Genomic DNA, 23,662 nt, shown 5'->3' with positions numbered 1-23,662 from the left:
CTAACCAAGATTAGTTTATAAACTATGCAGAGGTTTGCGCACTTTTCCCCACAAGACTCGATCTCCTTCGTTGTATCTCTCGCACTGCATGGTGTTTGAGAAACGGATGACCGCGACACAGTCTTTCCGAAGAGGTCCCCTTAACCGATAGATAGGCCAATACACCTAAAATCCCCTACATCTGCTAGCCCATCATGGAAAGGATTCCCACAACTTACTCAACTATGCCAGGGCCCATAATGGCTTGTGGCTGCACACGGAAGTTTCCAGCATGAATAACATATTGATCCCTTTGAGCCTGGGTGGCGAACGATAGGAAAAATCACACGGATACCCTGGGATTCTCCTTTGGACAGCACTGGATTTCCCCAGGTGCCCACAAACCAATCCACATAGATGTGTGTTAAAGTAGCCACCTTAAATAAAACCCTCAGTTCATAATAATACTCTCAACTGTCATGAATCGCTCAAACCAAACCATGTCTACAAGCATAGCATAGCAAAGTATAATAAGCGTAACATAGTAACTCCCAAGGTTTGAAAAAAAGGCAATAGGTACTACCTCAACAACTACTTCCTGAAACCCACATGTTAAATAGATCCTACTCATGCAATGTTTGAGGACTGAGACTAATGCATAAAAACTGGGTAATAAGGGATATGATCAAAGTGTTACTTGCCTTGCTGACAATCTGAACACCCTAGTGACTCGTAGCAGCACGCTTCGCACTCCAGAAACTCTATTGTGAACAAACAATAGCATACATAAGCAATCAAGCATAAGATGCATGGGTAAACTCAAATAAAATGGTCCAAACTAAAAGTTCAACTGAAGAGCTTCGATTTGCAAAAATAAACAACCAAATCAAAGCTACAAAAGTCAAACTACGATCAAAAGAAGTTCGAATTCAAATCTGCTTGCAACCAAAATTTTAAATTGTCAAAACCATGTTCAAGTTGGTTATATGGAAAGACGGGAACAAGACAAAGATTTGGGCATTGGTTTCACTGGATTTTGACAAACGAGGACAAAGTTGCGAGGGTTTGAAGATCAGGGACTGATCTTTGATAAAAATAATCGTGGATAGGTCCCTGGCCGAAAATAAAAAGAAAAACCTAACAAACGAACATTCACTATGAGGTACAAACGAACGAATACGTTTGCTAACGGTGATGTTCGAGTGAACATTCGCTAATTAGCGAACCCTAAAAAACAAAACTGATCTAATGAAAAAAACCAAAAAAACGGGGTGTCAGTTCGGCGGTCTTTACCGGTTCATAAAAAAACCGGCAGGTCGACGGCGGTGGGATCCGTTGAGGCGAGGCTCCGGTGAGGTGGAGAGCGGCGGCATCCGGCGGCGGTGGGTGGCGTCGGCGGCGGCGGCACGAGTGGCGGCGCGCAGCAGCGGCGACGGGCGGCAGGCACGGGCGGTGGCGGCTGCGGCTCCGGTCGAGGTGGGGAGGAGGAGGCGGCGGGGTCTGCGCCTTATAAAGGGGCCTGGGGCAAGACTTGCGAGAGGGTGCGGTGGTGCGTGTCCGCCTCGGACATGGCGGTGGCTGGCGACGAGGCTCGGAACTCTCTGCCGAGTCGGGCGGGGAAAGTTTTTTTAAAAAAATTGCCTAAAGAAAATCCTAATAAAATATAAAAAAATTCTAAAAATACAAGAAACAAGTTTCACCGTCTAAACCTATTATTTAGAACAAAATGAACATTTTTCTGGCCTAAAATGCAGTTTTCAAAAATGCATATCTTTCTAAATTCAAGTAAAATAGCAAATAAAATCCAAATAAAAAATAAATTTCATTTTAAATTTTCTTCTCCAATATTCCTTTCTTTTGAAGAAGTCATATTATCTTCTCTCTTTTATTTTAAATATTAGAAATGATTGGAGATAAAAATATTAAAACCAAATTAACCCTCTTTTCAAATTTGAGAAAGTTCAAATATGAAAATTTATGAAATCCCCAACTCTCTCCTTGGGTCCTTGAGTTGCTTAAGATTTCTAGGATCACAACCAAATATGCAAATAAAATATGATATGCATATGATGACCTAGGTATAACATCAAATTGAAAATCGGGATGTTACATTGCCTGCAAAACCTCTGGTCGTGACGCCGTGGTGGGCTCGGCGATGACCTCCATCCTGCCGTCCTGGTGGTCTTGGTCTTGTTGCATGGAAATGGAAACCTTTGGCTGATTCCTCGGGACTCCGCGCCTGCGCTTGCCTCTTTAGAACCAAAGAAGAAACCTGATGTACTGCGCCCGCTAGCGCCCGCCTGGCCTTGGTCATCATGGCTTGCGTCACCCGAGCCTCACGAGGTGGGGGCTCGCATAGAAATCTCCACTCCTCAGGAGCCAGCCTAAGGAGGTCGCTTCTTCTGGAGGTCTTGGTGTCTTCTGCCTCGCGAGGCTTGGCCCCTCGCTAGGGTCTCGTGTTGTTGATGTTGAAGGTGGGTTGTACCAGGCTGTCGATGTAGCCACGCCGTGGGCCGCAGGCAGGCAAGCCTGGGTACCCCCATTCCCAAAACACCGACAACCATAGGCGCCGCGGAGGCGTTGGATGAGGCGGGTACCGTGAGTGACGCGATCGGCGTAGGCGGCGTCGTTGTTGTGTCCCCCGTAGCCGGAGACGGAGCAGGGAACACCGGGGCTGGGCAGTATCAGCAGCATCCTGACGAGCTTGGCCCAGAATACGCGGGTGGAGGGAACGCCTAGTCTCTACCTCCTCGCCGCACTAGAGGACGCAGTCGCAACTGCGATGCCCGCTCCAGCGCAAGCCATGATCCTCCAGTTGCACTCACCACGGGCGCAGCTACAAGGCCCACACCATACCCAGAGCAAGACGGGCAATACGGGGCACCGAACGGCCTACTCATCACCAGACTGCCTTGGCGATTGGTTCATGGTGGCAAGAACGTGGCGACGCTCCTGCAGGTTCTACTAGAAGTCGAGCGACGTCGTGGTCTACCTTGTTAACCATGCCAAGCACAGTCGCAGAAGCCCTAGCTCCCGCCTAAGAAACAAAGAAGGGGAAGAAGGCTAGCAGGGATGCCGGCAAGGACTCCAGGGAGTGTGCCTCTCTAGAGTGCACCGCGCCTGTTGACTACTTGCCGAAGAGTTCCACTAGCAAAAGACCTAAGGTTGCTTCACCTGCTGTGAAAATGGTCCCAGCAATGCAGGATGGCATTGATCGTGCGTTCACCATCAGCGCTACCCTTGATGACAAATAGGAAAGCGCACTCGTTGCCTTCCTGTGGGCGAATGTGGATGTGTTTACTTGGCAACCGTCTGACATCACCGGTGTTCCCAGGAAGGTAATCGAGCACCACCTTGCTGTCTGCCCTCATGCTCGGCTCGTCAAGCAGAAGGTCAGAAAGCAAGCTTTAGAATGGCAGTAGTTCATTGCTGAGGAGATCAAGAAACTTGAAATAGCTGGTTTGGTCAGAGGGGTGTTGCTTCCAACTTGGTTAGTAAATCCCGTGGTAGTACGCAAGGAAAACGGGAAATGGAGGCTCTGCATTGATTTCGCTGACTTGAACAAAGCATGTCCAAAAGACCCTTTCCCCCTACCATGCATTGATCAAATTGTTGATTCCACTTCTGGGTGTGATTTTCTTTCCTTCTTCGATGCGTACTTCAAGTACCATTAGATATTTATGGCCAAGGAAGATGAAGAGTAAATCATGTTCATACCTCCATGTGGCACGTACTTCTTTGTGCGTATGCCTTTCATATTAAAGAGCGCCGGATCCACTTTTGCGAGGGCACTACAGATTGGTTTCGAACCCCAGTTGCACAGAAATGTGGAAGCTTATATGGATGATATAATGGTCAAAACCAGGGACAGGTCAACACTCATTCAAGACTTGGAAGAAACCTTTGCAAACTTGCGCAAGATCAATCTAAAACTCAACCCCGAGAAATGTGTGTTTGGTGTCCCATCCGGTAAGCTCCTTGGTTTCTTTGTGTCTCATCGGGGAATAGAGGCCAATCCCGACAAGATCAAAGCAATCAACCAAATACAAGCGCCCAAGACTGTCAAGCACGTAAGGCATTTGGCTGGATGCATTCACGCACTGAGTAGGTTCATCTCCATGTCTACCGAGAGAGCCTTACCCTTTTTCATAATCTTGAAAAAGGCCAGCCCGATGAAGTGGACCCTGGAAGCAGAAGCAGCACTACAAGACGTGAAAATTTACCATTCCTCTGCTCCCACCTTAGTCACGCCTAAACCGCAAGAGTCGTTGTTGCTATACTTAGCTGCAACGATTCAAGTGGTTAGTGCAGCACTGGTTGCGCAGCGAGAAGTGGATGAGGAAGCAGCCGTAGAAACTGATCCCTTTGGAGATGGAGCCGAAGCACCCGCGACATGACTTGACACAAACCAGGGGCGGGGCAAGCCAGCGAAGGCAATCGCAAGACCTCGGCAAGGAAGAAAGTGGTGCAGCGACTAGTGTACTTTGTCAGCTCCCTGTTACAGGGGGCCAGGTCGAGGTACTCTAGAGTACAAAAGCTGATCTTCGGCCTTATCATGGTCTCAAGGAAGCTGCGCCACTACTTCCAAGCTCACGACATCAAAGTTGTTACCCATTTTCCACTACAACGCATATTGAGGAACCCCGAAGCCACAGGAAGAATAGTTGAGTGGGCACTAGAGCTATCAAGCTTTGGCTTAAAATATGATAGCACCTTGACTATTCGGAGCAGGGCATTGGGGGAGTTCATTGTAGAATGGACGCCCACTGCAGACGAAGAAGTACCAGAGACAGATCTTCCCGACAAAGAGGTACCTCAGGAGTGGATCATGTATTTTGATGGTGTTTTCTCGCTGCAGGGTGCTGGAGCCGGCGTGCTTCTTGTCACACCCACCGGAGAGCATCTCAGGTATGTGGCTCAAATTCACTTTCCCTGGAAAAGGCCACCAACAACACTGCTGAGTATGAGGGGCTCCTTGCCGGGCTCAGAATTGCAGTGGAGTTGGGAATCAAGAAATTGACTGTCTGTGGAAACTCTCAACTCATGGTGAGGCAAGTCAACAAAGATTATCAGAATCTGTTGATGGAGGCATGGGTGGAGGAGGTGAGAAAGCTGGAAGAGCACTTTGATGGATTACAAGCAGAGCACGTGCCACATGAAGAAAATAGCACCAATGATCACTTGTGAAAGTGCGCCGAACAAAAGCTCCTTGTGGAACCACGGACTTTTGTCCTCCAAATAACTTAGCCATCAGTGTCCCCTTCAACGATGACCAGAAAAGGGAGAAAATTGAGCTCTTGCAAGTGTTTCCCGTCAGGACTTCCTGAAATCGCTGGTAGAGAGGCTACCGGGGCGACCTCACTTCGGTTGGTGAGCAGCACCCTCCTGCAGAACCACAGGTTCTTGAAGTCGAGGTGAGAGCTCCCACGAATGAGGAGGTGCCTTTAGTTCTTGTTGTCGAGCCACATGCTCCAACTTGGGCGCAACACATAGTCCATTTCCTTCGAACAGGAGAGCTTCTCGAAGATCAAGAAGAAGCTGAAAGAGTAGCCCGACGGTCTAATATGTACCAGTTTTCCGATGACGCACTATACAGAAAAAGGCCAAATGGTGTGAAATTGAAGTGCATTTGCTAGGAGGACGGACTGAAGTTGTTGGCAGAGATACACATGATTTTGTGTGGCTCTCACATTGGATCAAGAGCCCTGGTCGGAAAAGCCTTCCGGTAGGGTGTCTATTGGCCCACAGGCCTCTAGGATGCAACTGAGCTAGTCACCAATAGTGAAGCCTGTCAGTTCCTTTCCAAAAACATTCATCAACCAGCTCAAGCTCTGCAAATGATCTCTTTGTCCTGGCCATTCTCAATATGGGGGCTTGATATCTTTTGGCCCCTTTTTCCCGTGCTATCGGGGGCTTTGAATTCTTGTACGTAGGAATCGACAAGTTTAAAAAGTGGCCTGTGGTGGAGCCAGTGAGTAAGGTGACCGCACAATCAGCTGTCAAGTTCTTGAAAGGATTGGTGTGCCGTTTTGGAGTACGCAACAGGGTGATTACCGATAACGGCACCCAGTTCACGAGCCGCACCTACATGCAGTACATCCAAAGCCTTGGAAGCAAGGTCTCCTTTGCCTCTGTTCCTCATCCATGAAGTAATGGGCAAGCTGAGAGGATGAATGACGAAGTGTTGCATGGGCTCAAGACGAGAACTTTTGATAAGTTGCAAAAAATGCGGCAAGCACTGGATTGATGAACTAGCGGTGGTTCTTTCGTCCGTCCGAGCGACCCCAAATCGAGCTACCAGCCAGAGTACCTTCTCCCTAGTGTATGGGGTGTAAGCAATGCTCTCCATGGAACTCATATAAGGGTCACCTCAACTATTTTCCTACAATGAGGTAGAGCAAGAGCAGTTACGGCATGACGATGCCGTGCTCCTCGAGGAAGATCATCTCCGGGCCGCTGTACGTGTTGCATGCTACCAGCAAGCCCTACACCGCCATCATAGCCATAGGGTTCATGCCCGAAGCCTTGAGGAAGGCGACCTTGTCCTTAGGCATGTTCAATCTTCCAAGCATACTAATAAGTTGATGCCAAAGTGGGAAGGCCCTTACCGGGTAGCACAAGTCACTAGACCAGGCGCAATCCATCTGGAGACTGAAGATGGCATCAAAATTCAAAACTCATGGAATATTGAGCATCTTCGTAAGTTCTAGACATAAGGCACGGCTGCCAGGCTCAGTCCCCGGCAACCACCTTTTGTACAAGCCTTGTCGATGTGCATGTAACCGTTTGTACAAAGCCAGGCGCAGATCCTGTGCATGCACGAATAAAGCTGGGCATGGCATCATACCATCAATCTGGATGTTCTTATGCATGTTTATGTTGCAGTGTCATTGCCTTTAAGTTTTTTGAGATTTGTTAAAGTACTTGTTGGACCCATGGGTCCTTGTTACTTCACTCTTTCCTTCTCTCTTACCTCGGAAAATAGAAACCTTTTGTTCTAAGGTGCTCGGCCATCAGGAAGATAAGAAGAGACGGGAAAGAAAACAAGAAGGACGGCTGCCCATCATACTCCAAGAAAGGGATGCAACTTGAAGGATAAGTTCTCACAACATGCTCCAAGCTTAGTGCTATTTTATTATTTAAGGAAATCCTCTCTATCCCTTTGGCTGTGTGCAGTGGAACCCTTCACACGATGGAGAGCCTTGTCGAGACGAGCCGCTCCCTAGTCCTTATCACTCCACAACTCTGGGAGGCAGCGCCGAGTCTGACAAGGGGCCTTGCCGTGGGACACCATCAGCCTGCTGTCAGGGGATCGCCCCTTGAGCGCTCGTCGTTGGTGTTAACCTTGCTAGTTACTCCATGCAACAAGGGTAGACATGCTGATACAGTACCAACAAAGGGAGAAAGAGAAAATATGTGAAGAAAGAGGAATATCATTCTTTCATTCATCTTCAATACAGAATGGATGGAAGATTACATAATGTAAGCAAAAGTTTGGGAGATGCCTACATTTTTTAATTTGAAAAAATACAAGTTCCCCGTAATGCCTTTCTTGTCACTCTCATCCTTGGAGTTCTAGTGGGAGGTGAAGACGGCAAAAGGGGTGCCTAGGCATAAGCCCGTCCTGACCTCGTCAGGGCCTGCGGGATGCAGCCTGATGATACATCTCCAACGTATCTATAATTTTTTATTGTTCCATGTTGTTATATTATCATTCATGTATGTTTTACAATCATTTTATATCATTTTTTGGGACTGGCCTATTGACACAGTGCCAAGTGCCAGTTGTTGTTTTTTGCTTGTTTTCTACATCGCAGAAAACCAATATCAAATGGAGTCCAAATGCAGTGAAACTTTTTATGGATTGTTTGGACCAGAAGACACCAGATGGGCCAGAGAAGCACCTAGGGGTGCCTCGAAGGGGGCACGACCCACCAGGGCGTGCCTGGGGCCCCAGGCGCGCCCAGGTGGGTTGTGCCCACCTTGGTGGCCTCCCGCACCGCCTCTTTGCTCTATAAATACCCCAATATTCCATAAACCCTAGGGGAGTCGACGAAAATAAATTCTAGCCGCCGCAAGTTCCAACACTACCAGATCCAATCTAGACACCATCACAGAGGGGTTCATCATCCTCATTGGTGCCTCTCCGATGATGCGTGAGTAGTTCATTGTAGACCTACGGGTCCGTAGTTAGTTGCTAGATGGCTTTCTCTCTCTCTCTCTCTCTCTCTCTCTCTCTCTCTCTCTCTTGATTCTCAATACAATTGTCTCTTAGAGATCTATTTGATGTAACTCTTTTTCCGGTGTGTTTGTTGGGATCCGATGAACTTTGAGTTTATGATCAGATCTATGTTTTATCCATAAAAGTTACTTGAGTTCTTTGATCTCTTATATGCATGATTACTTATAGCCTCATATTTCTTCTTCGAATCTTTGGTTTGTTAGGCCAACTAGATCAATTTTTCTTGCCATGGGAAGAGGTGCTTTGTGACGGGTTTGATCTTATGGTGCTTGATCCTGGTGACAGAAGGGGAAACGACACATATGTATCATTGCTATTAAGGATAACAAGATGGGGTCTATTTCTACATAAATAGATCTTGTCTACATCATGTCATCGTTCTTATTGCATTACACATTTTCTCCATGAACATAATACACTAGATGCAACTAGATAGCGGTCGATGTGTGGAGTAATAGTAGTAGATGCAGGCAGGAGTCGGTCTATTAATCTTGGACGTGATGCCTATATAATGATCATTGACTAGATATCGTCATGATTATTTGAAGTTCTATCAATTGCCCAACAGTAATTTGTTTACCCATCGTTGCTATTTTCTCGAGAGAAGCCACTAGTGAAATCTACGACCCCCGTGTCTCTTCTTTATTATATTTGCATTCGCGGTCTATTTTTATTTGCTTTTATTTTCAGAACTATTAATAAAAATACGAAAATACCTTGATGCAATTTATTATTTATTTCATCTGGCGTTCTCGTGAGATCTATTTATCAAATCTATTACAGTTTTACCTATCTTTTTACCCGTGAGGGATTGACAACCCCTCTCTTACGTCGGGTTGCAAGTATTTGTTCTTTGTGTACAGGAGCTATTTACGTGGTGTTGCGTGGTTCTCCTACTGGTTCGATAACCTTGATCTCATCACTGAGGGAAATACCTATTGTAGTTGTGCTGCATCATCCCTTCCTCTTTGGGGAAATACCGACGTAGTTCAAGCCACATCAAAAGGAATTTATGGCGCCGTTGCCGGGGAGACCTCACCAACATCTACCGGGTTCCTAATCACAAATCTCATATCCTTGCAATTTATATTATTTGCCATTTGCCTCTCGTTTTCGTCTCCCCCACTTCACAAAAAATTGCTATTTTATTCGCCCTCTTTCTCGTTGGATTTTTGTTTGCTAGATTCGTCACCATGAGTGACTTTGGTATGGCAGAAACAGATGATGGCCTAACTCCTAAAATTGGACGATCTGGCAATCTAGATCCTAAAACTTTTGATTTGGGGCAAGGGAATGTTATTGGAAAAGAACGTATCCAAGAATTTTTCAATTGTGTTGGAAATTTAAGTCTTGATGATGTTCCTATACTTAAGAGGACTAAGTCTGATGCGGAACCTATTTCAGCACTAGTTCTGAAACTTGAAAATAAACTTATCCATACTCATCCTACCTTGCAAAGATTGTTTTTCGAGTTACCCATTCTAAAGAATCCCAAAGCTAAAAAGTTGGCCACCCTTGTTCTTATGAATTAATTTGATTACATAGTACGGGAAGTAAGGAAAGCTTTTGATTTCTATGGTATGAATCGTGACAAACCAGTGATAGATGAAATTCTTTATAATAGTGATTATGTGCTAAGACATTTTCTTGGGGATAATAAAATCTTTGATGAGAATCTTAAAAAGGAAGTCCATGTTTTAGATATAATCCAACAAGTTTTCAATGATGTTAATCAACACTATTCTTGGATTGTTGCCGAAAACCAAAAGTGATATGATGATAAGCAACTTGATAGTGTTGAAGTCTGTATGGATACGGTGTTCTATGTTATCTTTACAAAACCTCCTGACAAGGACACCTCTGAGGAAAATAAAAATAAAGATGATAATACTTGAATCTTTGCATTATGCCTAGCTAGGGGCGTAACACAATAGCGCTTGTTGGGAGGCAACCCAATGAAAAAAAATTATTTTTGTATTTTTTCTTTCTGTTCTTGAGTGTTTGGACAATTATGCTATTGTTATGATTGTGTTTTTGGGTTTAGTTTTGTGTTTGTGCCAAGCAAAGGCTTTGGGATCATGTTGGGTGATAGTTAATTTGATCTTGCTGAAAAACAGATAATTTTGCACCCAGGAAAATAATTTTCAGTTTTAACAGAAGCGCGATAAAATGCAGATTCTTTTTGCAGAAGATTAATATACAAATTTCTAATGTTTTCGTAATTTTTCAGAATTTTTGGAGTTAGAGAAGTATTCTAAATATCCAGATTGCTACAAATTGTTCTGTTTTTCACGGATTCTGTTTTCTTTGCATTGTGTGATTGTTTTGATGATTCTATGGTTTTCTTTGAAGAGTTTTTGCCATAGAAAAGTTGGAATACAGTAGATATAATGCAAAAATAAAATATGAATAGGTTTACAAAAATACTTATAGTAGTGATTTGCTTTCTTATACTAACGGATCTCACGAAGTTTTGTTGAGTTTTGTGTGATTGAAGTTTTCATGTTTTGGGTGAGATCGTGACGGATGGAAGAATAAGGATTAGCAAAAGGCTAAGCTTGGGGGTGCCCGAGGCACCCCAATATAATATTCAACAAGTATCAAGCAACTAAGCTTGGGGATGCCCCCGAGTGGCATCCCCTCTTTCTTCTAACAACCATCGGCATTTTACTTAGAGCTATATTTTTATTCGTCACATATTATGAGTTTTGCTTGGAGCGTCTTGTATGATATGAGTCTTTGCTTGTTTTGCTTTTTATTTTTAGTCATGAATCCTTGCTAGACATACCTATTTGAGAGAGCCAAAATTATGCCATGACTTGTTAGAATTGCTCTCTATGCTTCACTTAAATCTTTTTGAGCTATGGAATTGCTCTAGTGCTTCACTTATATCTTTTTGAGCATGGTGTGCTTTGGTATTTTTGGAGAAATGCTCTCATGCTTCACTTAGATTTATTTGAGGGTTATTGAATTTTTTTAAAAAGTTCTCTCATGCTTCACTTAAATTATTTTGAGAGAAGAAAAAAAATCTCATGTTTTTCACTTAGATTTGTTTGAGCTATCAAAAGCAAAATATGAAATTAGCCCCAAAGTGATAGATATTCAAGAGGGATATAATAAAAACTTTCATGAAGATCATTGGACAACATAAACTTGATTCTTTGTAATAGTTTTGTCATATGTTGATATAATATGTGAGTCATGTTGATGAGTAATTATGCTTTAGTAAGAATATTGGTGTTAAGGTTTGTGATTCCCTATGCAAGAAGGAAAGCCAATAGTTATGCAATGAAATTACATCCTACTTGTGGTGCATTATTCAGCGTTAGTTATGCTTAATGCTTGCTTATGAGATTTTTCGTTTCTTGGCTAGATGCTTCTCAATCTTTTGCTAGCCTTCATTTGCACTAAGTATGATCAGTACTTGTGCATCCAAAATCCTTTAAACCAGTTTTTGCCACATGAGTCCACTATACCTAACTATATGCGGTATTCTTTTGCCATTCTAAGAAAATTTGTATGTGCCATCTCTAATTTTCAAAATAAATTTCTCTTTTGTGTGCTTGTACCGCTCATGAAATGGTAGCGGGTGGCTGATATATTTCCATGCTAGATGTGTTATTCTCAAGATGAGTGTTTATTCACTTGTCATTGCATGAGAGTATGGAAAAGGTATTAGGGATGCCCAGTCCTGAAATGAAAAATGAATTTACTTTATGTTGTCAAATAATAAATTCCTTGGAAAGTGTTGGTATGGATGGCACCCGTGGATTCGGTTAGCCGTGGAATGTGAAAGTATGGTGGAAAAAGGAACAAACTTTATTTTCTGTTTGGGAACCACCTATGATATATCTAGCATCGAAAGTATTGGGAACTACTCATTCGTTTTTGTTGACAGGAAAAGCATGCCACCCAAAATGTTTTATCTATATATTTTTCACTTTGAGCTCTGGCACCTCTACAAATCCCTACATCCTTCCGCGCAGGGCCTTTCTATTTACTTTATGCAATTTTTATTTTTACTTCAGTCTCCAACCTTTCTTATAAAGCACCAACTAAGGGGCACTATGATGGTACTTGAGCATTGGGTGTAGCTAATGTGCGAGTGGGTTTCATGAATGAATCAATGATTGAGCATAAGGGCTAGGGATAACTTGCTTTAGTGTTGATATTTTGAAATACATGGTTGCTTGTTGATATGCTTGAGTATTAAAGTCCTCATGTGAAAACTAGACTATTGCTTTGAACCATATAAAAGTCCAATTGTCCATGCTATAAAAGAAAGAATATGTGATGAACATGTTAGGCAGCATTCCACATCAAAAATTCTGTTTTTATCATTTACCTACTCGAGGACGAGCAGGAATTAAGCTTGGGGATGCTGATACATCTTCAACATATCTATAATTTTTGATTATTCCATACTGTTATATTATCATTCTTGGATGTTTTACAATCATTTTATATCATTTTTTGGGACTAACCTATTGACATAGTACCAAGTGCCATTTTTTGTTTTTTGCTTGTTTCTTACATCGCAGAAAATCAATATCAAATGGAGTCCAAATGCAGCGAAACTTTTTGTGGATTTTTTTGTACCAGAAGACACCATATGGGCCAGAGAAGCACCTTGGTGTGCCCTGAGGGGGCACAACCCACCAGGGCGCGCCTGGGCCCCCAGGCGCGCCCAGGTGGGTTGTGCCCACCTTGGTGGCCTCCCGCACCGCCTCTTTGCTCTATAAATAACCCAATATTCTAGAAACCCTAGGAGAGTCGATGAAAATCAATTCCAGACGCCGCAAGTTCAAGAACCACCACATCCAATCTAGACACCATCATGGAGGGGTTCATCATCCTCATTGGTGCCTCTCTGATGATTCATGAGTAGTTCATTGTAGACCTACGAGTCCATAGTCAGTAGCTATATGGCTTTATCTCTCTCTTTTGATTCTCAATACAATGGTCTCTTGGATATGTATTTGATGTAACTCTTTTTGCGGTGTGTTTGTTGTGATCCGATGAACTTTGAGTTTATGATCAGATCTATGTTTTTATCCATGAAAGTTATTTGAGTTATTTGACCTCTTATATGCATGATTACTTATAGCCTCATATTTCTTCTTCGAATCTTTGGTTTAGTTAGGCCAACTAGATCAATTTTTCTTGCCATGGGAAGAGGTGCTTTGTGATGGGTTCAATCTTACGGTGCTTGATCCCAGTGACAGAAGGGAACCGACACATATGTATCCTTGCTATTAAGGATAACAAGATGGGGTCTATTTCTACATAAATAGATCTTGTCTACATCATGTCATCGTTCTTATTACATTACTCTGTTTCTCCATGAACTTAATACACTAGATGCATGCTAGGTAGCGGTTGATGTGTGGAGTAATAGTAGTAGATGCAGACAGGAGTCGGTCTACTAATCTTGGACATGATGCCTATATAATGATCATTGCCTGGATATCATCATGATTATTTGAAGTTCTATCAATTTCCCAACAGTAATTTGTTTACCCACCGTTTCTTTTTTCTCGAGAGAAGCTACCAGTGAAATCTACGGCCCTCGGGTCTCTTCTTTATTATATTTGTCATCGCGATCTATTTTTATTTGCTTTTATTTTCAGATCTATTAATCCAAAACTACAAAAATACCTTGCTACAATTTATTATTTATTTTATCTCGTGTTCCCGCGAGATCTATTTATCCAATCTACTACTCCCTCCGTCCCATTATGTAAGACGTTTTTTGGCACTACACTAGTGTCAAAAGACGTCTTACATTATGGGACAGAGGTGTACAATTTTACCTATATTTTTACCCATGAGGGATTGACAACCCCTCTCTTACATCGGGTTGCAAGTATTTGTTGTTTATACGCAGGAGCTATTTACGTGGTGTTGCATGGTTCTCCTACTTGTTCGATAACCTTGATCTCATCACTGAGGCAAATACCTACCGGAGCTGTGCTGCATCATCCCTTCCTCTTTGGGGAAATACCGACGTAGTTCAAGCCGCATCACCTGACAAGATTGGAGGGCGACGCCCTGATAGGGAGGGTGAAGACAACGGATGGAAGGAGCGGCTAGGCGATGCCCTAGTTACCACCGCCTGGACTAGAGGAACGTGGTAAGAGGAACAACGACAGGGAAGACGAAGCTGGAGTCCACGAAGAAGCCTACCGAGGTCCAGCTGGAGGAGGCGAAGACATGCAGACCCAATGCCCCAGCAAATTGCTTTGCTAGGGAGAAGACCAAGTGCAGATGATGGTGCTGCTGGTGCCTGGCTGACGGTGATGGTGCATCTGGCGTTCAGCTACAGTCTGTGTCGTCGCCTTCACGCTTGAGGCTCGTTGTCGTCGTCTTCCCCACCGGTGTCCTCCTTGTTGCTATCGCTCAAGGAGGAACTTTCATCATAAGTGGAGCTCTATGCATAGCACCCTAAACGAGAACTCGAGCGTCCGAAGACCTTGATGGAGAACAGACCAGCCTCCATTAACTTAAAATGAAGAATGTGCCCCTCCGCCAAGCTATGGGCACGTGCAAAGGTTTTCTAGTGATGTCTACTACGCAACCCTCTTCTTGTACACTCGTGTTGGGCCTCCAAGCGTAGAGTTTTGTAGGACAATAGCAAATTTCCCTCAAGTGGATGACCTAAGGTTTATCAATCTATGGGAGGCATAGGATGAATATGGTCTCTCTCAAACAACCCTGCAACCAAATAACAAAGAGTCTCTTGTGTCCCCAACCACCCAATACAATGGTAAATTGTATAGGTGCACTAGTTCGACGAAGAGATGGTGATACAAGTGCATTATGGATGGTAGATATAGGTTTTTGTAATCTGAAAATATAAAAACAGCAAGGTAACTAATAACAAAAGTGAGCAAAAATGGTATTGCAATGCTTAGAAATAAGGCCTAGGGTTCATACTATCACTAGTGCAAGTTGTCTCCACAATGGTAACATAATTGGATCATATAACAATCCCTCAATGTGCAAAGAGTCACACCAAAGTCACTAATAGCGGAGAACAAACAAAAAGATTATTGTAGGGTATGAAACCACCTCAAAGTTATTCTTTCTCATCGATCTATTGGGCTATTGCTATAAGTGTCACAAACAGCCCTAGAGTTCATACTAAAATAACACCTTAAGCCACACATCAACCAAAACCCTAATGTCACCTAGATACTCCAATGTCACCGCAGGTATCGGCGGGTTTGATTATACGATATGCATCACACAAGCTCATATTCATATATTCAAACCAACACAAAGAACTTTAAAGAGTGCCCCAAAGTTTCTATCAGAGAGTTAAGACGAAAACGTGTGCCAACCCCTATGCATAAGTTCACAAGGTCACAGAACCCGCAAGTTGATCACCAAAACATACATCAAGTCGATCATGTGAATATCCCATTGCCACCATAGATAAAAACATGCAAGACATACATCAAGTGTTCTCAAATCCTTAAAGACTCAATCCAATAAGATAACTTCAAAGGGAAAAATTAATCCATGACAAGAAGGTAGAGGGGGAGAAACATCATAAGATCCAACTATAATATCAAAGCTCGCAGTACATCAAGATCGTGTCAAATCAAGAACACGAGAGAGATAGAGAGATCAAACACATAGCTACTAATACATACCCTCAGCCCCGAGGGTGAACTACTCCCACCTTGTCATGGAGAGCGCCGAGATGATGAAGATGGCCACCGGTGATGATTTCCCCCTCCGACAGGGTGCCGGAACTGGGCCCCGATTGATTTTTGTGGCTACAAAGGCTTGCCGCGGCGGAACTCCTGATCTAGGTTTTGTTCGGGGGTTTTGGGGATTTATAAGAGGCGTTGGCGTCGGGAACAAGTCAAGGGGACCCACGAGGCAGCCACAAGGTCGGGGGGCGTGCTCTAGGGGCGGTGTTGTCCACCCTTGTGGTGTCCTCGTGACTCTTCTCCGGTATCTTTTCATTCCAATATTTTTTATATTTTCCAAAAACAATCTCCGTCAATTTTCATGTCAATTGGACTCCGTTTGATATTCCTTTTCTGTGAAACTCAAAAACAAGGAAAAAATAGAAACTGGCACTGGGCTCTAGGTTAATAGGTTAGTCCCAAAAATCATATAAAATAGCATATAAATGCATATAAAACATTCAAGATAGATAATATAATAGCATGGAACAATCAAATATTATAGATACGTTGGAGACGTATCAAGCTTCCCCAAGCTTAATTCCTACTTGTCCTCGAGTAGGTAAATGATAAAAACAGAAATTTTTATGTAGAATGCTACCTAACATATTTATCCATGTAATTTTCTTTATTGTGGCAAGAATATTCAGATCCATAGGATTCAAAACAAAAGTCTAATATTGACATAAAAACAATAATACTTCAAGCATACTAACAAGGCAATTATGTCTTCTCAAAATAACATGGCCAAACAAAGTTTATCCCTACAAAATCATATAGTCTGTCTATGCTCCATCTTGATCACACAAAATATTCAAATCATGCACAACCCCGATGACAAGCCAAGCAATTGTTTCATACTTTTGATGTTCTCAAACCTTTTCAACTTTCGCACAATACATGAGCATGAGCCATGGATATAGCACTATAGGTGGAATAGAATATGGTGGTTGTGGAGAACACAAAAAGAAGGAGATAGTCTCACATCAACTAGGCATATCAACGGGCTATGGAGATTCCCATCAATATATATCAATGTGAGTGAGTAGGGATTTCCATGCAATGGATGCACTAGAGCTATAAGTTTATGAAAGCTCAAAAAGAAAACTAAGTGGGTGTGCATCCAACTTGCTTGCTCATCAAGACCTAGGGCATTTAAGGAAGCCCATCGTTGGAATATACAAGCCAAGTTCTATAATGAAAAATTCCCACTAGTATATGAAAGTGACAACATAGGAGACTCTCTATCATGAAGATCATGGTGCTACTTTCAAGCACAAGTGTGGGAAAAGGATAGTAGCATTGCCCCTTCTCTCTTCTCTCTTTTTTGGCCTTCTCTATTTTTTCGGCCTTTCCTCTATTTTTTATTTCCTCACATGGGGCAATGCTCAAATAATGAAGGTCATCACACTTTTATTTACTTTACAACTCAAGAATTACAACTCGATACTTAGGACAAAATATGACTCTATATCAATGCCTCTGGCGGTGTGCCAGGATGTGCAATGAATCAAGAGTGACATGTATAAAAAATGATGAACGGTGGCTTTGCCACAAATACGATGTCAACTACATGATCATGCAAAGAAATATGACAATGATGGAGCGTGTCATAATAAATAGAACGGTGGAAAGTTGCATGGCAATATATCTCAAAATGGCTATGGAAATGCCATAATAGGTAGGTATGGTGGCTGTTTTGAGGAAGGTCTATGGTGGGTTTATGGTACGGGCGAAAGTTGCGCGACACTAGAGAGGCTAGCAATGGTGGAAGGGTTCACCATACGTGCATGCTACGGGACTCACAAATCAAAAAATATATCATGTTCCAACTTCGTTACATAACGGTTCACCATACGTGCATGCTACGGGACTCACAAATCACAACACAAGTACTTCTCAAATTCACAATTAATCACTAGCATGACTCTAATATCACCGTCTTCATATCTCAAAACAATCATAAGGAATCAAACTTCTCATAGTATTCAATGCACTTTATATGAAAGTTTTAATTATATCCCTCTTGGATGCCTATCATATTAGGACTAAATTTATAACCAAAGCAAATTACCATGCTCTTTAGAGACTCTCAAAATAATATAAGTGAAGCATGAGAGTTCAACAATTTCTTCAAAATGAAAATACCGTCGTGCTCTAAAATATATAAGTGAAGCACTAGAGCAAATGACAAACTACTCCAAAAGATATAAGTGATGATCAATGAGTAGACGAATAATTATGTGACTATGTGAAGACTCTCTAACATTTAAGAATTTCAGATATTGGGACTTTATTCAAACAGCAAGCAAAGCAGAATAAAATGACATTGCAAGGATAACACATATAATGTGAAGAAGCAAAAACTTAGGTTCAACCAAAACTAACCGATCATTGTTGAAGAAGAAAGGTGGGATGCCAGCCAGGGAAACCCCAAGCGTAGATGCTTGAGACTTCTTGAAATATTAATTAGGGATGATTTGGGCATCCCCACGCTTGAGCTTTTGTGTCTCCTTAATTCCTTTCATATCGCAGTTTCCCTCAATCTTCAAAACTTCATCCACACAAAACTCAACAAGAACTCGTGGGATAAATTAGTATAAATCAGCGCATAAACATTATCATTCTATACTATAGCAAATCACTAAAAGTATTATTTGACATTGCATACTAAATGCCTCTGCATATTTAATACTCCTATCTTGATGTAGGGTGGAACCCTAGATGTCCGATCTTTCACGAAAGGAGCGGATCCCGCTAAGAACACGAGGGGAAATACAAGGGGAAACAGGAGAGAATGACTGAAACCAACAAGAACGATCACACATGTGCTAGATCCTCGAAACACAAAGAGAGATACACGATTCAAAGTTAACAAAGGACGATACAAGAGGTAACCAGTTCTTCCCCATGAGGAGGTCTTGAATCCACGAGGGGATCTTCACGTGAGGGGTCTTGAATCCAAGGTGGATCTTCTCCGTAGAGGCCGTGGTCTCTCTCGTGGAGTAGATCCGTATGGACGAGCAAAGCTCTATCTCTAATGAGCTAAACCAATGCTAACCCTCAAATGGAGGAGGTGGAGGAGTATATATAGTCTAGAGCCATGAAGGTGTAAGTGAGGGGCGAAGGGGTACATGGGCCTTGGGCCTGATCTCTGTGCGTAGATAGGCGTCGGACGTCCGGTGGGTGTCGGACGTCCGGAGGCTTGGGACGGTCTAGACGTCCAGAAGTCTTCGGACTTCCGTAAATGTCGTTCTATCGCCGTGGTGCCGGTCGTCCGGTGGCGCTCGGTCATCCAGGGCCTGGGGTGTGTTGGGCGTCCGGTACTTGCCGGTTGTCCAGTCGCTGTAGCATTCGCGGGCTGACTCTTCAGGCCGGTGGGAGCTCTAGGCGTCGGACATCCGGTTGGGTCCGGTCGTCCGGAGGCTGTAGATTTCGGGTAGCTTATTCTCTTGGTCCTTGTACTTGGCGTCCTCGCTAGCTCATCCGTTGGATGTGGTGGCTCCGTGGCTTTCCTCCAAGTACCTGATCATGCATAGCACACACGTTGGAGGTAGTAGCCATGTCTCACATGTGTAAATTGATGGTTCGGATAGGAGCGAGTTCACCTTGCGTCTAATGGCGTATAGTCGAGGTCTCATCTTATGTATCCTTGGGTGATGGGGAGTGGTAAAAGTGAACATGGGGATGATCGCAGGATGCTCTGCATCATCCCCCCCCCCTTGGAGAAGATCCGACCTCGGATCGTGATCCTCAGCACCATGGAAACGGTTGTCGTGGACAAACTTGTAGTTGGACGAAGTGGAAGTCATGGCGCAATCCAAGTACTCCAAGGTGTCTCTGATGAGGACATGACTACCTTGGATACGACCAAAAATATTGCATACATGCATATTTGTCAGGTGATTTCTAGTGCAAACTATTCAATAATCTATTTATGTAATCCAGAACAAAAATACTTCACACACTTTTGTGTTTTGTCTAATTGCAGGTGTATGGGAAATTTTTACAATCCACATATGAAGATAAGGGAAAAGGATAAGTTTAGGTTCTGTTCAAAAAGTCCTCTCACGTCACTTTTGGGCCAAGAGAAGATAGAGTCCAAGTCTCTCACGTTCTGGATTCAGATTCGGACTGCACAGACATACCTGACTCAAAATGCCAACAAGTTTTTCATACGAACTCCAAATTGGGTGATTCTTTTTTTCTTGCAAAGTAGATTTCATGCTCTTTCCAACCCAATTCGATTCACCTTCAAATTCGTCCGGAGCATTGAGATATCGATGTAACAATCTGACGCTGCAGCAGAATCCGAGTCAAACAACAAGTCTAAAGGTGTTGCATCACCTCCACTTGGGCCCATGAGCCTTATACGACCTAGGGTTAGTTTTAGGCTGCCTTCGGACGTCCTTCCACCTTCTTGGCCGCCACCCCTTACTCCTATATAAGTAGATCCATTCAATAGCATTTTCCTTGGGTTTTATTAGTTAAAAGTTAGCCATCTCTTCAACTTCATGTACTTCATTTGTGTCCAACGACCAGACCAAGACCGCTTATGAAACCACACTTTTATCAATACTTCCTCCATACTCACAATATTCAGATTGCTTAATCATATTATTGCTTGATCTTCGATTGCTTGCAGGAATAGACCTTTGTGGTCAGGCTGACCGTGCTTCTGGCATCGTTAGTAACCTCAGGAGATTGGTTTAGCGATTGCTAAGGTGCAATGTCGTGCACATTTGTAGTCGGATCGTCAAAGTCTTCTCCACCAAATCGATAGTTATCATCTCATCGAAAGATCAGGACACCTCGCCCCTATCAGTCTCTATAGTGGTAGACATGCAAAAAGAGCAAACACCAGCGACACTTGGAAATACAATGGTTAGCGCACACAAAGTGTCCATCAAGTAAGTATGGGTCCGTTCGGCAATATTGTTCGTGAAAAAGCTCATGAAGCTTATTAAGATGATATAGAATGATATGCAAAGCGTTCATGGGAGAAAAAGCATTCATTGTGCACACAAATGTATTGTGAATATGATGAATGCAACCACGGTGCAAAATGATGTCATAGTGAGACGGTTTATCAATAGCATGAATATGGCAATGGATGCTCAATATTATTATGTTATCATGCAATTGATGGTAGGCAATATGATCGTGATGTATGAATATTCCATCAAGGAAGATTACAAGAAATTTGCTAAGAAAATGCACAAGATTATATATCATGGATGACATGGGAATACCAGATGCAACAAGGCAATCATAATGTGAGTCAATCCATGCATACGATGCAAATTTGTCATGTGTATGATATGTCCATCGAGCATGACATGTGTGAGCACAATCAACAAATATGGAGGTGTTGGTGTACCAATGCTCAATGTCATGGCATGAGTGGAGGTTCGAAGGTGCATCCAATAAGTCCGAGCGCTCCTCAATGTGAAGGTCCATAGAGCCAATCTCCAATGTCGCTCCTCCATTCGTGAGATGTATCATGTAGACAACAAGAAGGAAACAACAATGAAAGGGTGACCCATCCAATATGCGTATTTGAGGATGGCTCAAAGGGAAAGAGTTAACCTTTATGAGAATGTCGAAAATGTTGGTGTCACGCATCGTGTACGCCTTCACATGACCAAGTTGTCTCGTGATGGTACCACCTTGTGAATCCTTCAAAACGAAAGAACATGACAAACACTTGGAAAAACAAATGAGGTTAGCGGAAGTGCAAAACCTATCATTCGTGTGGTAAGATACCCAACAAGTGTGTGCATCATTCTCATCATAAGAAAGGACAAGGGAGCATTTCATAGTATGGAGGCATATGATGCGAGAACAACCAAATACAATAGGCTCAATCAAGCAAGCATGCATCACAAGTAAAGTGTCCAAGTCTCCAAGATCAATAAGCATAGATGCAACAATTGGAGGCAGGAGACAATGGACAAGATGTATCATGTGAGAGGCACGAACATATATGTCATCAACCCAAGAAAGCGAGTAAGAATGGAACATGGGTGAAGCAACAAAGCAAGCAATCATAACGATCAAGTCAAGTAAGCTAGTAGTGCAAAGATGCAACATACTAGAAGGAATCATGGCAAGCATGTCATGTGTGCACATAGTGAGCATGAATAATGCACTAGACATATCACAAGCATGAAGGCAAGATATGAGCAAAATATCATCAATGTATTGTCAGAGGCCATATGTAAATAGCTATAGCGGTCCGACCTCGAACGGTCAAATCTCTGTGTATAAGTGTCATCCCTGGATCGGTAATGCTGACACGCACAGTACTTGAAGGATTTATAACAGAGTTCAATCACACACTTATTACATCGAATATCTCAAAGAGAGTACTTATTACAATAATATGGCTGAAGGCCATCTAATGAAGATAACAGCGGAAGGCTTCAAAGGTAAAATGAGGCCATCAACTCCAACGGCATAGCTGAGTGCAAAGCCACGACCTGGCGCACCTTACTCTTCATCTGAAAAGTCTGCAACATAATATGTTGCAGCCCGAAATGGGTCAGCACATGGAATATGCTGGCAAAATAACACTGTAGAGCAATGAACATGTAGCAGCTATAACTATATGCATATTTGGCTGGTGGAGGCTTTATGGTTATTTTTGCAAAAAGCTAATTGTTCCCTACAACAAAAGGAATATATTTTATTTAACTACAGAGTTTGTTGAAAACATTGAGAAGGTGATGTAGGGTAGGAACCATAGGGGCCGATCTTTGACAAAAGGAGCGGATCCCACGAAGAACACAAGGAACACGAGGGGGAAAATGAGGGAAATCACGAGGGGAAATACGATAGAATCACTAAAACTAACAAGAAATGGTCACACATATTCTAGATCCTCGAGTACATAAGAGATCACATGATCTACGGTCAACTAAGGACAATACAAGTAGCACGATCTTCTCCGTGAGGAGGTCTTGAGGTTCTTATCGGTGAGGAGGTCTTGAATCTGCTTGGGGGATCTTCTCCGAGGAGGCGCGATCTCCGAGGAGAAGGTAAACAAGTGGATGAGCAAATCTCTCACACAAATATGAGCTAATCCTTTGCTAACCATAGAAAGAGGTGGTGGAGTCGTATATATAGTAGTTGGGGGGCGAAGGGGTACATGGGCCTCGGCGCAATCATCATGCACGCAGGCACTGTCTGGATGATCCAGATGTTGGCCCGGATCAGGCCAGTCGATGAGGGGGCCCGAAGTGGCCGACCGCACAGGGCCCCCAAAATCATGGGGCCCCCGTCAAAAATAAATCATGAAGGTAAACCGTATCTGCGTAGCCCGCTGCAACCTGAGCCCTAGGGTCGTCCTCTGCCTCCGTACGTGGGCACCGCCTCTCGCGATCTGCATGCCACTCCCGTTCAATGAATCCGCGAGTGCCGGTCTTTTGCAGACCGTCGCCAGTGGCCGCTCTCACTTGTCTAGCTCCCTGCTAGCACTAGCTTACCATGTGTGGAAGTGATTCCTGTCCTCCGCCCGGCCGCTGGGCGCTAAACCAAAGATTAGCTGCCCCTCCAAAGTTGAGAAACACAGGTGCTTCTCGTCTCCTCGGCAAGTAATCAGTGGGTAATATATGTATTTCTTAGCCCAAAGAGGCAAACAACAATAGGAGATGCATTCAAAGTTTGAACTGACATGTTGTATGTGTTTATTTCTAAATTGATGCATTTGAACAATTAAATGGTTTTGAACTGAAAAATA

This window comes from Triticum dicoccoides, chromosome 4A (assembly GCF_002162155.2).
Source record: "Triticum dicoccoides isolate Atlit2015 ecotype Zavitan chromosome 4A, WEW_v2.0, whole genome shotgun sequence".
Classification (NCBI taxonomy): Eukaryota; Viridiplantae; Streptophyta; class Magnoliopsida; order Poales; family Poaceae; genus Triticum; species Triticum dicoccoides.
Note: the sequence above shows the minus strand (reverse complement) of the source record.